Source organism: Corvus hawaiiensis, chromosome 8 (genome assembly GCF_020740725.1).
Source record: "Corvus hawaiiensis isolate bCorHaw1 chromosome 8, bCorHaw1.pri.cur, whole genome shotgun sequence".
In the NCBI taxonomy this organism is placed as follows: Eukaryota; Metazoa; Chordata; class Aves; order Passeriformes; family Corvidae; genus Corvus; species Corvus hawaiiensis.
Genome location: NC_063220.1, coordinates 5,229,101 through 5,244,930, shown reverse-complemented (window position 1 = coordinate 5,244,930; position 15,830 = coordinate 5,229,101). Strand labels below are relative to the sequence as shown.

Genomic DNA, 15,830 nt, shown 5'->3' with positions numbered 1-15,830 from the left:
ATGAAAACAAAATAGTCAGTGTTTGGCACTCGTGTTTCCAGCTGAAACGCCTATAAATATTGCCCGAGCTTACGTGCTCACTCTTCCTGGATTTGGGAAGCAGGCTGGGAGAGGTTTGCCTCCTCCATGTCAGCTCCCACAGCAGTGGTGGCTGCTGGAAAAACAAGCTGGATGTACTGTACACAGGCACCCAGCCAACTGCACCTGGAAAAGGAAAATAATGTTTTAAAGGGGAAATACGTGCCATCCATGAGCACAGGACTCTGCAGGCACCACCACTAGAGATCAGATGGTAAAATGAGTGTAGAAGGGAGTGGGGAAAATAGAGTTAGCAGTAATATCATTATTTATGGGCAGTGAGGATCTTCATCCCGCAAGGTCCAGAGTGCCATAAAATATGATTAACATTAATAGAATTTAGGACAATTTGTGTCTTTCAAGACTAGAATTCATGCTCTTACAAGTGTAGCCTTAGGATTTTGATAGGAAAATGAAAGGCTGGAAGTAGAATGACTTATGTGAAGATTCCTTTGTTCGAGTCAGTGACATCTAATAGCCCAAGGAAGAATGAAAACTACATTTTAATGAGAAATCACTTATCATGTAAGACAGAGGGAAGGAGAAAATAAACCTTCTTTTAAAAGAAAAGAACCATGGAAATTAAAATATGTAAATTGAAAGTATGTGATTTCCTGGGAGAAAAACAACCTATTTTTGTTTTGTCGTTTGCTTGGATGTTACAATTTTTTAAATGAGGAGTATTTGTATCATTTTACCTTTTAAAACTGATTAGTTCTCCATGTCTCAAGCAAATGGTTGGAATCCTGCACAGTTAACAAAACTGAAATGGAAGGGTTCACTCTTACAGAGAGATGTGTGTAGGGTATTTTTTGCTCAAAGAGTGATAAAAAGCAAACTGAATATGCAAGGAATAAATGAAAGTGAAGAAAGGTCTTTTGTACTCTTGATTTATCTGTACATTAAATCTCTTTTTTCCAAGAAGCGGATGTAGCATCAGTTACAGCTCTATCTGAATATTCTCACATTTTTGTAGAGGAGCCAAAGAATATACAGTTTATAGAAACCTCGAGAACTGCTTCAGGTGAGATGACAGATACAGCTACAACTTCCTACCCCAAGTTCCCCCTCTGCCTGACAGCCAAACCAAGCAATGCAAAATGGGAAACAAATCAAAACAAAACAAAGCAACAGATGGATTCACAGCTGCACTTTGTACTCAGGAAGGTAGAATGTCAAGAAATGCTGGTCAGTCCTTGCTGAAACTCCCACTGCATTAAACAGAAACTCAATTTCACTGCGTCAAGTGTAATTGAGGCTTTCATACTGAAACAACAGAAATGCTTAATATAATTTAAAAAAAAATCTAAAATAAAAAGATTTCTTTAGAATGGCTTCACACTAACAAAGGGCAGGTTTAAATCAGATGTTGGGAAGAAATTCTCCCCTGTGAGGGTGGGGAGGCCCTGGCACAGGGTGCCCAGAGAAGCTGTGGCTGCCCCTGGAAGTGTCTAAGGCCAGGCTGGACGGGGCTTGGAGCAGCCTGGGACAGTGGAAGGTGTCCCTGCCCATGGCAGGGGGTTGGAACTAGGTGATCTTTAATCCCTTCCAGCTCAGGCCATTCTGAGATTCTATGGCACTGGACCATGAAACATGTTTTTAGGGAACTGGGTTAAATTTTCTTAAACAAATATTTATCCAGAGATGGAATCCAAAGCTCCTCTCTCCCTGCTGAGTAGTTCTTTGCCTATAGCAATTTTTTTTTCAGGCATGAATCTGGAATCTACGAACATCAGAGTTTATGTTGTATTCATGACAGGGTTACTCAATTCAGGACACTTCAATGCATAAAAAGAAATACTGCCTCCTAATTTTAGCATGGAATTCTGGTGAAGGTTCGAACCCCACCTGAAAACTCCCAAAACTTCTTGCAAGAAGCCAAGACATGGAGCTACAGAACAGCTCTACAGTGAACAGTGAATTCAATGGGAATTTTAATTTCTCTCATTTCCAAATAGACCTGCTTTTTCTGGCACAACAGCTGCACAGAAGTGAAAGTGTGTGGTTAAACCAGAGCACACGAGCAGCCCAGCTCAGTTTTTACCTGCCTCCAATGAGGAGTGAGCTCCAGAAACTGGAACTTTCAAATTTAATAATATGAATTCTTTCTCACGGGAAAAATATGGCTTTGTGTCTAAAAGTGATGGTGTAAGGGATTGGCAATAATGATTTGTTTCATAGAATGACAAAGGGACTCAGAAACACGGAATTTCAGCTTGTTCCCAGGTATTCTTTAATGCATCCAGGAGGCACCACTTGTCTTGTCACACGAAGCCTCTTTCACATGTAACAAATTTTCCTCTAAATAACTTTAATTAGGTTGTAGTTGGGATTTGGCCACTGGGGCACTGGGCAAGGCTCAAAATTCAGCAGCAAGATATGGAATTCCCTTGTTTTCTTGACTTAGCTTCCTCCTACACGGGTGTCAGTCTCACGTAAGTAAACAGCAGATGGCACTTCCAGGGTGTTTCAGGTCTGTCTTCTTTGATTTCAGATCAGGTTTTTCTGATATAAAATTTGTTAGTTGCACAGGAGCAAGGAGTGCACAGAAAAGTCACTTTTCACCTGAAGTTTGCAAACTCTGTTGGGCGAATATTTCAGTAGTGGGAGCAGCCTGCCAATGTGATGACCCAGTTGTTGAAAATGCTTCAAATGCTTCCATCCAGCCAAGGTGCCTGCCCAGGAGATGTATTTAATCCCAGCTTAAGTGAGCTGTGGAGGGGTAAGTGGAAGATCTGCTTCACAGAATGGGTTACACAAGGCAATCCAGGCACCAAGAGCATCTCCTCTGCAGCTGGAGTGTAAAACACCTCCTGTCTCTGTCACTCCATGCGCTGCTGGATTAATTTTTCCCTGGCTGGTGTAAAAGGCCACCCACCCTGTGGCACATGGCCACTATTTTTGTGGAAACTGTGATAATATTGATGTATGGTGGCTCTGTCACTGGCTGAGCAGCAGGAGTGAACTGTCTGGTGCTCCTAAAGCTGCATCCAAAGCCTGCTGGACATGGTGGGAATAGCTTGGTTGAGTTCACCAGGTCTTGGAACAAGCTGTTGAGAAAAGTATGGGATGGCAGTGAGGAATAAACCTGCAGAATCCTTGACCTGCAGCACACATACGTTGAAGGGTTTTGCTAAACCAAATAACCATTTTAATTTAATATCCACTAGAAAAATAGGAAAAATTAAATGGTTGCCATATGGGGAAAGTATGTCAAGCTTCAAAGAAGTAGGAATCATTAAATACAACTATGAAGAGGGGTTTTTAGGTTTGAATGGTATGCCAGTTTCAATATAATAAAACATATATATATAATCCTATTAAAGCCTCATTTGAAAAAAAATAAAAGCATTCCTTTGAAAAATGCAAAATCTTAGGTCACATTTTTTTGCCTGTATATTTATTTTCATTTTAAGCTAGGCTGCTGTAGTGAGAAAACTTGGTAAGGTTTTCAGTACCCATCTGCTATTTCAATTTTTTCTACTGGTAACATCAACATGAACCAGGCTTTGAAGATAATGAAATGAAAACTGAAAACCAGGTAAATATACTCACAAATAGTGGGTCACCCCATAGCCAAAAGGAATATTAAAACCAAAGCTACACCAAGGACTCACCTATCTTTTCCATAACTGCACTGTGTAGAAATCAAGACAATAAAAAGAGAAAACCAGAGCCTCTCACTGCCTTTCCAGTTCTGCTTGTCTCACAGAGAAAACTGAGAATTCAGATCAAGGAGCTCCATGAATAATTCTGGTATAAATACCGTAAAGGGCTTGCCAAAATACAGTCACACACACTAAATACCCACATTCCAACACTTACAGTCCCCTCCCTAAAATCTCCCTGTAATAAAGAGTAGTCAGGCACATGAATGCACCTAAAGGGTGAGGAAAATGGCTGAGAGAAGGGTCACAGCTGATGGCAGAGAGCAGTTGTAGCCCTGTGCAACACTTGGAGGGGTTTCTTACAAGGTCCCTTTGAGTGCAGGGCCTTTTTAGAATTGTTTGGGTTTTTTTCCCCCCAACAGTAAATATCACAAACAAAGCACTTACTGTTCTTGATTATTCCTGTTATTTTTTCTCATGGGGTGATGCAGGGAGACCTCAAACAGAACTCATTACCCTAATACAGCTGACCAACATACAAAAACATCAGTTCTGTCCCAAGTGTGTTACAGGCTAATTCCTCATTTTCATTGGAAGATCCACCTTTACATTAACCTTCAGGACTGAAGAGCATGGCAAGTTCCCAAACTGCTGGAAATGCTACTGAACTGCAGAGCCTTCCTCCTCCTTCTGCGTCTTTATCCTGTAATAAATGAGAGAAATAGACTTCAAGAAAAAGCTGTGTCTCCTTTTTTTTTTAATCAGCTCTGTCAGTAATTCCATCACTAAGGCCACATTTCTGACACTGCTTTTCCTCGGGTTTGGGTCTGTGATGATTTAAGAGGTTTGCAGAGCAGCACATCCTCTCTGCTGAGGGCAGAGGACTTAGTCCTGCCTGTCCTGGCTGGGGAAAACCTGTCCCTTGCAGTTGTACCCACAGGTTCTAGAAGTTTCTCTTTGAGCATATTTGGTGCTCTTCAGATTCAAGTGACTGCAGAATTGCAAAATGTCGTCATTTATTATTGCTGTTAAATAACAGTGTTGACAGGTAGAAAATCCTCCAGGAAGGAGCATCTGTGCATCTCTCCCTCAGCAGGCACCAAACAAAGAGCTGCACTGTTTGTCCTAGCAGCACAAAAAGTCAAGTTCCTAAAAGTTCAGTCAAAATTTTGGCTTTAAAAAAGGAATCTTTCAAAAGTGTCTTTCGAATATTCATTGGGGTGGTTTACTTCCCACAGGATGTGCAGTTTATTTATAAGAGTAAGTGCTTGTGTATGTGCTGTTGTTTTGGGGGTGGCTTTTGCTTGTTTTTTTTGATGGGGGAGAATAAACTCTAGCTGAAAATCTCTTCTTTTGTGAAAACAGATCAATTAATTATTAAAAAGAAAAAGTGTCATTCCAAAGTACTCAGTATATTTCCACCAGTAAAGTTTACTTTATTGTTCTATAGGATATGGGCAATGGCTTTCAACTGAAAGAGGGCAGGTTTAGATTAGACATTAGGGAGAAATTGTTCCCTGTGAGGGTGATAAGGCCCTGGCACAGGGTGCCCAGAGAAGCTGTGGCTGCCTCTGGAAGTGTCCAAGGCCAGGTTGGACAGGGCTTGGAGCAGCCTGGGACAGTGGAAGGTGTCCCTGCCCATGGCAGGGGGTGAGACTGGGTGATCTTTAAGGTCCCTTCCATTCATTCTGTGATTCTGTGGATACCAGATACACACATTTACATGATAAACTACACCAATATCAGTAGCAGAAATTCAAACTAATGTGGAAGAGGGCATAAGCTTGTAAGACTGAATTACACATGGTCTTTTGCTAGTGCTGCTTACAATTAAATACCAACAGCCAAACATTACATCAATGAGTGAGACTTAAATGTAGAAAATGGGAGCCTGAGAGGATTTGGAGTTTCTCTCACTACTGACAGCAAAGTAGAGGGCATTTTACACTTGCTTCCACAGGAGCAGCCTGGATGGCTATAAAGATTACAAACCAGCCCACATGCATTATCTTTTTTTCTTTTAAACTTGCATTCTTTCATAATCTTACATCAGTATCACTGGTAAAACTTTTTGCTGACACCTGCTTTCATGCACAACAATTTTCTTTGATCCATTTGGAGCTGAGCGTTTTGCACAGGGAAAAATGTTTTTGGCTGTGTTCGGTATTCTGCATGTCATTTTAAACAGAGAGGGAAAAGACTGAATATCCACGGGTGATGGAGGTAACTAAAAGATAAACTTAATCAGGAACTATCAGATAAACTGAAATATTAGCTGGGTGTTGCAACCAAGCTCCCACGTGATTCATAGCATTTGGTTTTCTTGTTCAAAAAGTCCTTACAAATTCTCCATAGACGGTGTGCAGGATCATGGTTTACAGAGTGGTGAAAAAAGCTACCTTTTTAAATACTGTCCTTTGTGATTAATAGCATTAAACTGAATTCATCCAGGAATACTTAGCCTCCAATAACCATAATTGAAAAATCCCTGGAAAAAATGTCACCATTGTCCTGCATACAGAAATGTCAGCCAGCAGCCACAACTGCCTTGAACAACAGCTTCCCACAAGGGTTAAAGAAGCTATAAAAAGCACTGCTTAGACCTCATGACACCCTATTAATTAGCTCCTTATGCGGATGGTATTATGACATTTGTAAGGTCATACAATAAGTAAGAATAAAAACTCAAGAGGTGCAGTTTGCCAGCTCATTTACCCACTAGCAAAACAGAATATCAGTGGAGCCTGTTTTTTGGAAAAGTGCCTGCTCCAGTTTCCATTTTGCTTCACTAGCTGTTCAGGACAAGCAAAGAACACCATGAGTTTCTAGATAAAGTATGTAAACTACCAATCGAACTACATGAAACAATCTCTTAGGGAATTAGCAGATTAGAGGGGAAAAACCAGCAAAAATTACCATTAGCAGCCAAAAATGAATGGCAATTAGTGGTAAAGGCTAAATAAAGCTAAGGAGAAGGAAATGTGCTGACACTCTGGACTACTGCTGACATTTCCCACACACTCCACTCCTGGTGGGAAACTCCTGCATTTGCTTATAAATGCACTCTCTATAACCTAAATAACACAGACACTAAACACTGAAATCCATTGTTTCTATGAGGATCACAGCATCTAAGAAAAGGCCCCAGATATGGCTCATTTTTAAATTCCTTTTACAAAGGCTGTGAATTATTACACTGAATTTTTTTTTTTGGCGGGGGGGGTTGGGGGGAAGCTTTGAAAATTTTTTTCTAAAGTGAATGGGCAATTTCAGAGCTGGTCTCTAAACAAGAAGTCCTGATAACATCCCAAGTTTCACATGCTGTTAGGATGATAATCTCCACAGCTGGAAAGATGAGCTGCAGCTCCAACAAGTGACAAGACCTGTAACCCTCCTGCAGCTGTGCTGCACCAAGGAAACCAGAAACTGTAGGAAGATACCGATTTTATCTTACTTTTTAATGGAAAACAGGCACAGAAATAAACTGGAAGCCAAGATGGCCAACTTCAGCCCGGGAATTAGAGGCTGGGTTAGGACTGATTCTCTCTCTTAATGGAGGAAAGAAAAGTATTTTCATTCTCAAGAGCAGCTCCAGTAAATGGTAAGGCACACTGGAAACTGGGATTGAAGCTGTTCAAGAATGAGGTTTGAGGATCAGAATGTAAGGTTCCATGAAAATATCTCAGTACTCAGCAGCTAATGAAAAAAGGAAACTGAATGTTGGGATGTTAGGAAAGAAATAGAGAACAAAACAAAGGAAGAATATCTTTATGTCAAGTTATTCGTCTGTGGTATGTGTGAATCTTGAATGTTATCTCTAGTTTTAGCGTCTCTGTGTCAGAAAAGAAAGAAGAAAAAGGAAAGGAAAGGAAAGGAAAGGAAAGGAAAGGAAAGGAAAGGAAAGGAAAGGAAAGGAAAGGAAAGGAAAGGAAAGGAAAGGAAAGGAAAGGAAAGGAAAGGAAAGGAAAGGAAAGGAAAGGAAAGGAAAGGAAAGGAAAGGAAAGGGAAGGGAAGGGAAGGGAAGGGAAGGGAAGGGAAGGGAAGGGAAGGGAAGGGAAGGGAAGGGAAGGGAAGGGAAGGGAAGGAGAGGAAAGGAAAGGAGAGGAAAGGAAAGGAGAGGAGAGGAGAGGTCTGATACATGTAGGAAGGATAATCAAGATAATGCTGGATTCTGCATGGGCAGATCAGGATGGCTCAGCATGGAAAAGAGGTGGATGAAGGGCAATATGAGAGAGTACACCTGAGTTTCCTGGATACTCAGTCTCTGTTCATGAAAGTAGGCAAGCAGGCATTAGAAGGAAAAGCTTCTCCATGCAGCGCAGGTCTGCTGTGGAAGCCTTTACACCAGTGTCAAAAGTCTTTAAGTGTTAGAAAAGTGGCTGTTTTAATTCAGAGAAGAAAAATTGGAGAGGAGTGCTTAGGAAGCCCAGAGGAGCTAGATCTGATTTCTGCGAGGCCCCTGGGCACTAAATTGTTGGAAGTTAGGAAAGGACTTCTAAGAAGCACTACCACAGTCTTTCTTTGCTCATTAAGTCTTTTCTTTCAGCCACAGTTGGAGACAAAGTAGTGGGTTAACTGTATCTCCCACGTGCTACAGGTGTACCTGTGTTATGTTAGATTCCCTTCAGCCCTGTAACGACCTCCATTGCCTGCATGAAGAGGTAACACAAAAATAATTTGACATAGCAGATAGTTTTAAACTGAAGTTCAGCATCTGTAAACATGGGGCAACACAAAAGGGTACCCCGGGATTGACTGTCTGGTGTTCTTCGTGCAGCAATGATCACAGAATTATCTGCAAAAATGTGTTGTGAGAGAAACCTCCAGACATAGGAACAGAGTTTGGAAAATGAGACACATAGATCTTCAATTTCAGTCCCCTAATATCCTAAAGACTATGTCATATAATCCCTTTTATAAACTGTTCAGGCTTCGTTATGATTAAATTTATAGGCCTTCATTTTTCCTGGAAAGCTGTTCCAGAGCTTCACCACTCTGCTGATTAGAAACCTTTTAATTTCCAAGTGAAATTTAATAGGACAAGTTTATACTGTTCTGGAGAAGTGTTACAGTTGCTCTCCACACATACATCACAGAGCAAATACCAACAAGGGAAAAGAGCAATTCAAGTTAAAAACAATAATAGCACCAAAGTGTTGTTGGCCGAGAAGTTTCCTCCAATTTTAGTTGCAGATCCCACTGCAACCTTTAATTCTTTGGTAATAAGCTACTACTAAGGGAACTCAATCTGTTCTGATAAGCTCTGGTTTATATCTACAAATGCATATTAACCTCTTTCCCACTAATGAATCACTGGGGCTGTCATAACTCTAAAGAACACGTTTCTTTCTGAGGGTGTTGATAATCTAAAAGCGCTCACTTGTTTTTCCTGTCTCGAATTACGTCGTAAGTGTAAGCACATCTCCAGAGAGTTTATCTGTGGAGGCTGAACCAGAGAGAGACCCCTGGCCCTGGAAAGGAGGAGTGTTTCTGTTCACAGCCCGTGGAGCAGCTGTGTCAGCTCACAGGGAAAGCACACTCACACGCTCCTGGGACGTGACCCTCGGAGAGGTTTGGTGGTGAGGGCTGCCCCAAGACAGGCTGGAACAGCTTCCCAGCAAAGTGGTGGAGTCGCCATCCCTGGAGGGATTTAAGACACAAAGTTGTGGCTCTTAGAGACCTGGTTTAGTGCTTGGCAGTGCTGGGTTTAAGGTTGGACGTGATGGTCTTAAAGGTCTTTTCCAACCAAACTGATTCTGTGGTTCTGAGGTTTGCCTGCTCAGCCACAGACGTGCAACTTCTATTTTGTCTCTGATTCAGGTCAGCCACATTTTGTGTGACAAGGACTGTTCCTTCCACACCAGTAGGGTGTTGGACTTGGCCAAAACCTTTGATCACTACAAAAACATAAATGTAAGTGGTGCTAGCAGCTTGTTTGCTTGGATTTGAAGCCCATGCCTTTGTTGTAGGCACTTCTGGTGTTCCTCCAAACACAGTCAGGAGAGGTGGGTGACTCAGTGCTCCCCCCAGACAGGCTATGGTCAACCACTTTCCAGAAATAACCAGGAGTAAATGGCTTTTAATTGTAGTTAATGAAATTTAAAAAACATTTACCAGGCTTTTTCCTATGTGCTATTTCAAAAAAACCCCTATACTATACAACATTTTCAGAACACTGGAGCAAAAGAAAAAAGGCATCTTTTTCTCTCCATGAGGTTCAAAAATTTGCTGTTTTCAATGCCATTTCTACTAATAACTGGAGGCAGATAATTTTGGAGGCAATTAGCATCTAATTACCACTTTCTCACAGAATTACTGGCCAGGAGAACAGTGACTTGGAGAATCCAAGAAAACACAGTTGTTTTTTGAGTTCCATCTCACAAAAGTTGCATTTGTTCCCTCACTCAAATCAAATCTCACTTTCTACCATTTGTATTTCATTTTGTCCCACAGCTCTATCAGCCCTCCAGACCTGTTCCACTCTGGTTTATCTCTTGCCAGTGGTGTCCAGACTCAATCCTACAGGACATTTGGTCAGGCAATGAGATACTCCCCTAAGGACAGGCTTTTGAATGGTGATGTATTGAATTTTGTTGCCTAAGTCATCCCTCTCCTGGTTGGGTACATGGGAAGAGGGTGGCCAGGGCTGATGATAAATCTCTCCCTCCTCAGCTGTCTTGAAAACAGTTCTGCCACCACTGAAGATGTGGTGTCACTTCTGTGGTGTCTCAGGGAAGGTGGCCAGGTGTCCCGCACGTTTCATCAGTCTGACAGATCAAAATTCCCTCTTCCATAGGGAAATCGTTCCTTTTGTTGTTGTGTAAAAGCAGCACATCTCTTTACAGCCTCGCCCAAAAGAGGAGGCAGCAAGCATCCCTGTTTCCTATTTTGATCCAAAAAGAAATGGTACCCACAGCAATGGCAGTTGCAGGTGCCTCTCCAGCTCCTTCTAGCAGAGATTTTCCAGGCTCAAACCTTGATCCTAAGGGAAGTAAATTATGGCAGTGTCTTTCATTAGCTAAGATGAGGGAATAAGAATAGGCAAGTGCTACCAATTATATTTCAACACAAAGCAGTACCCACTTAAGTATAAGCTAAAGGCCACAACTCTGTTGTTAACAGGGGTGTTCTCACAAAAAAAAGCTTTGAACACACTGGGAGCATTAAGGAGAAGATGTCTCGCATGTGCGATTACTCAACACATCTTTAAAACTGCGAACACTTGTTCACATGTGGTGAAAATTAGAGCTGTGAGCACTTGGGGAAAAAAAAAAATCCCACCTGGCAGGCACACTCTTTTTCACTTTAGAGTTTTATAGGAGCTCTCAGAGCTTGTTGGTCCAGTGAGAGCTGAACCAAAGTCAGTGGAGGAAACTGTGAGGGAAGAAAAAGAAAATGCAGAGAAATGTGCTATTTTTGTCCTAAGCTCAACAAGTTTTTGACCGTTCCAGTCTGGTCCACCCTCAAAGAGAAAAAAAAAATTAAAACATGCATCTCTAGGTCTAAATATAAATATTGACAGTGCCTTGGCTTCTTTCTCCACTGGATTGGAATGCCGAGGAGTTTGCAAGATTTTCCACCCTATCCCACAGGTGGGTTTGCTCAGCAGTGTTCAGCAGGTCTGAGCTGCTCTAGGAAAATTGGTGCAAGATCCAATAATTCCCTGAGGATTCCTTTCTTCTGTGTCACATAACATTGGTCATGGACTCCAATAATCACAAAGAGCTGACACCCTCCTTGGACAGGCACCACTGTCGGTGGGTACCAAGCAGTACCTGTAACTCACAGTTCAGAATATTATTTCCAGGGGACAAAAAATGTAACTAAGTAGCCAGGAAGCTTAGTCAGGACCAGAGCTTTGTAATAGATCCTCCAGACTATCTAAACATACCAAGAACTGGGTTTATGTCATATCTTTTCTGAATTTCATCGCTGTGCTCCTCACTATACATCTTCTGCCATCATCTCAGGGAATACCTTTGAACTGGTTTGGTGTTGCATGTTAATATCCAATATTCTGATGTTCTTAATACTATTTTGTCTCTCCATGTCTTGATCTAAGTGCTGAGAGTAACACAAGGACACCAAACCACATTAATATTTATTTGGCTGTTGCAATTTCCCATTTTCCAAGTCAGGTCTAGAAACTTGGCGTTAGATGTCCTAGCAGGCACCTAGGAGAAGAACACACTAAGGACAGAAAACCATCTTTATTCCATCTAAGGGAGAGATCTTTATTTCTATGACTCTTTGAACTGGAAAAAAATTTGGGACTGAAGGCAGAGTTATTTACGTAGCCATGAAAATTAAGAACTCCAATTTTCCCGAAGCAAAGTAAGAAGTAAAAATGTCCATGATGAAATCACAGATTTAATCCCTTTTTCCAGTTCGATATCCATCACCTCAGACAAAGGCCTCCTTTCTAGTGTGAGCAGTCAGGTAGAGACACCAAGCTCTGGGTTATGGCAGATCCTCCCAGGTTAGAGGTGCACAAACTACAGGGCGAACTTTCACCCTGCATCTCCTCCATGTAAATACTCTGACAAATTCATCAGTGCATCCAGTTCAACTGGATTTACTACCACATACAAAATGACACTAAGAAGCCTCTTAAGCTTTTTGAAAACTTTGCAAGGAAGTAAAAAGCTGTATGGAGATTAGCTGAGATGGAGACAGGCATTTTGAGCCAAAACGCACGGAAAGTGCTGACAGTTTAAAGAAAGAAGGAAGTTGGAGAACAGATGAGATTTGACTAATACTTTTTTGGTCCTTCCAGAGGCTTGTTACAATTACCCCTTAATTTTCCCTCAGGGACTCATTACAGCCCAGATAGTGATATCTGTCTACCACTGGTCTTCCTTTCTCTCTTCTAATGACAAAATGCTGATAGCCAGACATCATTCCAGACACATTTAGCTGTAATATAATAACTTTGGAATAGCATCTGTGGCAGAGAGAGGCAATTTGATGGGCTATGCTGCCCAGAGAAACTAAAAGTACTATCCCTGTTTGACATTTCCAGTCTGGAGTGGCCTGGGCAATAACCACAGTGATAGGAGAGCTCTAACAGCTACCACCAAAGTACAGAATTTTTATGTTGGGACTAATTAGGTGATAAAAAAGTTGAGTTCTGTACTGTTACTTCTCCACAGTCTGCCACTATTCAATTCATGGTAGAGCACATTCAGCTGCATGAAAGGCAGATAGGGAGGTGTTTTTGCAAGGCATGACACAAATGCTTGTCCCACATGAAAGGGCCCTTGTAGTAGTAAAACAAGGCTCTACCAAGTTCTTGGAAAATAGCAAGCCCCACTACAAGCTCCCTTATCTGAGTTGTCAGCACAGAAAGAAGAGCTTTGAGCACTGATTCTTTACTGTGGAAATTTCAAAAGTGATGACATACAGAGAGAGTCGTGTTTCTTCCCCTGAGACTTGTTTGTAATGCCAATTTACCAGATGATGTGGCAATTACACCGAGTTTGGTCACATATAAACGTGTTCTTGGATGTGGGTATATTGCTAACATCTGTTGTTAGTATTAAGAAAAATTTGCATTGCTGAAAACTAAATCCGAGTTAAAATTGAACACTTGAAGTCATAAAAAGTTAAATAAGAAAATCAGGGCAACTCAGAAACTCTGCAAACAGACAAGGGCCCTCTGTGTTGGTTCATTCATTAATTTTACTGGTTTTAAATGTAAATAGATCACAAGACTTGATATTATGCTAGGCAAGAGGAAATCCCATGCCTAACCAGCAGTAAATTCTTTTTCCATGTGACATTTGAAGATTGTGGCTCAGAACCTAATATCAGACATGCTGAAAGATTTTGGAAATATATCACTGCAAAACAAATTGCACCAAAAAAAAAAAAAAAAATTGTTCCTCTCTCTTTTTTAGAACCCTAGAAATGGATCTTTTGAAGTGAAAAATATGGGAATTTCTGCATCAGCAGTGGTCATATTTCATTGCCTTTATTTCTCTTCTGTTTTTTTCCAAAGTCCCACTCTTTTTCTGCATCACTCTAAGCAAACAGCATCTCTTCACTGGAGGCTTTTGTAATGGATCTAGATAAATTCTGGAATAATGCATTCCCAGGATATGAACTGCTCCTCACACCCCCTACAACAAGCAGGATGGGCTGAGGCTGGGCTAAGATTTGCCACGTGATTTTATCCCTGATTTCATCCCTGCCTTGGTTATGGATATCAAGAATCATAGGATGGTTTGGGTTGGATGGGACCTTAGAGATAATCTCATCTCACCCCCTGCCATGGGCAGGGACACCTTCCACTATCCCAGGGTGCTCCAAGCCCTGTCCAGCCTGGCCTTGGGCACTGCCAGGGATCCAGGGGCAGCCCCAGCTGCTCTGGGCACCCTGTGCCAGGGCCTGCCCACCTTTCTGATGTCTAATCCAAACCTACTTTCAGTTTAAAGCTGTTCCTCTTGTTCTGTCACTCCAGGCTCTGGTAAATTCTCTTCATTTTCCTTGTTAGGTCCCTCCAGGTCCTGGAAGGATTCAATTAGGTCACCCTGAAGCCTTTTCTTTTCCAAGCTGAACAGTCCCAATACTCTCAGCCTTTCCTCACCTTAGACCTGTTCCATCCCTCTGACCATCCTGGTGCCTCCTCTGGCCTCTCTCCAGCAGCTCTGTGTCCTTCCTTTGCTGGGCCCAGGGCTGGGGCAGCTCTGCAGGTAGGGTCTCACCTGAGCAGGACACAGGGGCAGAATCCCCTCGTTCCTGCTACCCATGCTGGGGACTCGGCCCAGGACAGGGGGATTTCTGGGCTGTGAGAGCTCAGTGTCAGCTCATGTCCAGCCTCTCACCCACCAGCACCCCCAAGTCCTTCTCCCCAGGGCTGCTCTCCATCTGTTCAATCCCCAGCTTGGCTTTGCTCCAAACCAGGTGCAGCACCAGCTCTTGGTCTTGTTAAACCTCGTGAGATTCCAAGGTCCCACTTCTCGAGTTTGGCCAGGTCCCTCTGGATGCCATCCCATCCCTCGGATGTCTCAACAGCACCACTCGGCTTGGAGTCATTGCAGATTCACTGAGGGTGCCCTCAGTCCCTTTGTCTGCACCATTAATGAAGATATTAAATATCACTGTACCTCTTGGCACACTATAAATTTTCTGCTTCTGAACACTACATGATCCCTGGCATTCATAATCCTAAATTAGAGGATTATCCGTAATTTACTGCCAAAGAACAGAGTGTTTAGATACCTTTTTTTGGTTCAGGACAATTATACTGGAAAGTGATTGTTGTTTTCCTAACACTGATGGCAGCCTACCCAGTGGGCCTGGGAGTTCACATCACTGCTGCCATTGCACAAATATTGTTGTGCAAACCTATGGAACACCTTTGACAAAATAATAAATAATTTAAAAATAAATGCTTCAGAAAGACATTTTGCAATTTTATTTTCACAATTTTTTTTTTAGACTTCTTCTGTCCAATATTTAGTCAAACTCCACTGAAATAGGTCAGTGCTTGAGTTCAGAATTGCTGCCAGCATCCTGAGTGCTGGTGCTTTGCAATCAGGCTGTTCATCCTGGCAAAATGACTCCCTTAACCACATCCCTGCAAAGGGGCAGCTCCCAGTTTGAAATGCACTCTGCTCCACAGCTGTGAGGCAATCCCACAGGTTATTGGGGTAGAACACAGGGAATTCTGGAGCAGGGAGCAGGGAGAGACACACCAAGGGCAGGAAAGGTCCCACTGTGCAAATTTTGCTCATGAAGTGAAAGAGAAATGAATCATTCTCAAACAGTAGACATCTAAAGGCTGGATGGAACAATTTCTAAATATTAGTCAAACCAAAAACAACACACTGCTGAAATAATGAGGGTATATAAGAGACCAACAAAATCCAGGAAATTCAAAGTTGAAGCTAAAATTCCGCTCTTAATTTAGGACTGTTTTCTTTTTTAAAGAATAGTGTTCAACTTGGTTGGGGCCACGTAAGGTTGCTTCCTTAGGGTTTTACAAAACACACACAAGAAAAACTTTTTGCTCTGTTTTTTGGGTTTGTTTTTTTGTTGTTTGGTTTGGGGTTTCGGGTGGTTTTGTTTGGGTTTTTTTGTTTGGTTTTTGTTTGTTTGTTTGTTTTGGGTTGGGTTTTTCTGCTGTTGTTTTTTGTTTTT

At 41.9% G+C, this 15,830-nt stretch overlaps 1 long non-coding RNA gene across 1 annotated transcript in view; it reads right to left on the bottom strand.

The window, feature by feature from the left end:
• Positions 1 to 2,287: 2,287 nt before the first annotated feature.
• The window catches only part of LOC125329790, a 93,871-nt gene continuing 80,328 nt past the window's right edge, over positions 2,288 to 15,830 (bottom strand). Inside the window, exons 2-3 of the long non-coding RNA XR_007205277.1 lie at positions 4,134 to 4,389; positions 2,288 to 3,128 (exon numbers count right to left, since the gene is read on the bottom strand). This is a non-coding gene — a long non-coding RNA (uncharacterized LOC125329790). The remainder of the gene's footprint in view (positions 3,129 to 4,133; positions 4,390 to 15,830) is intronic.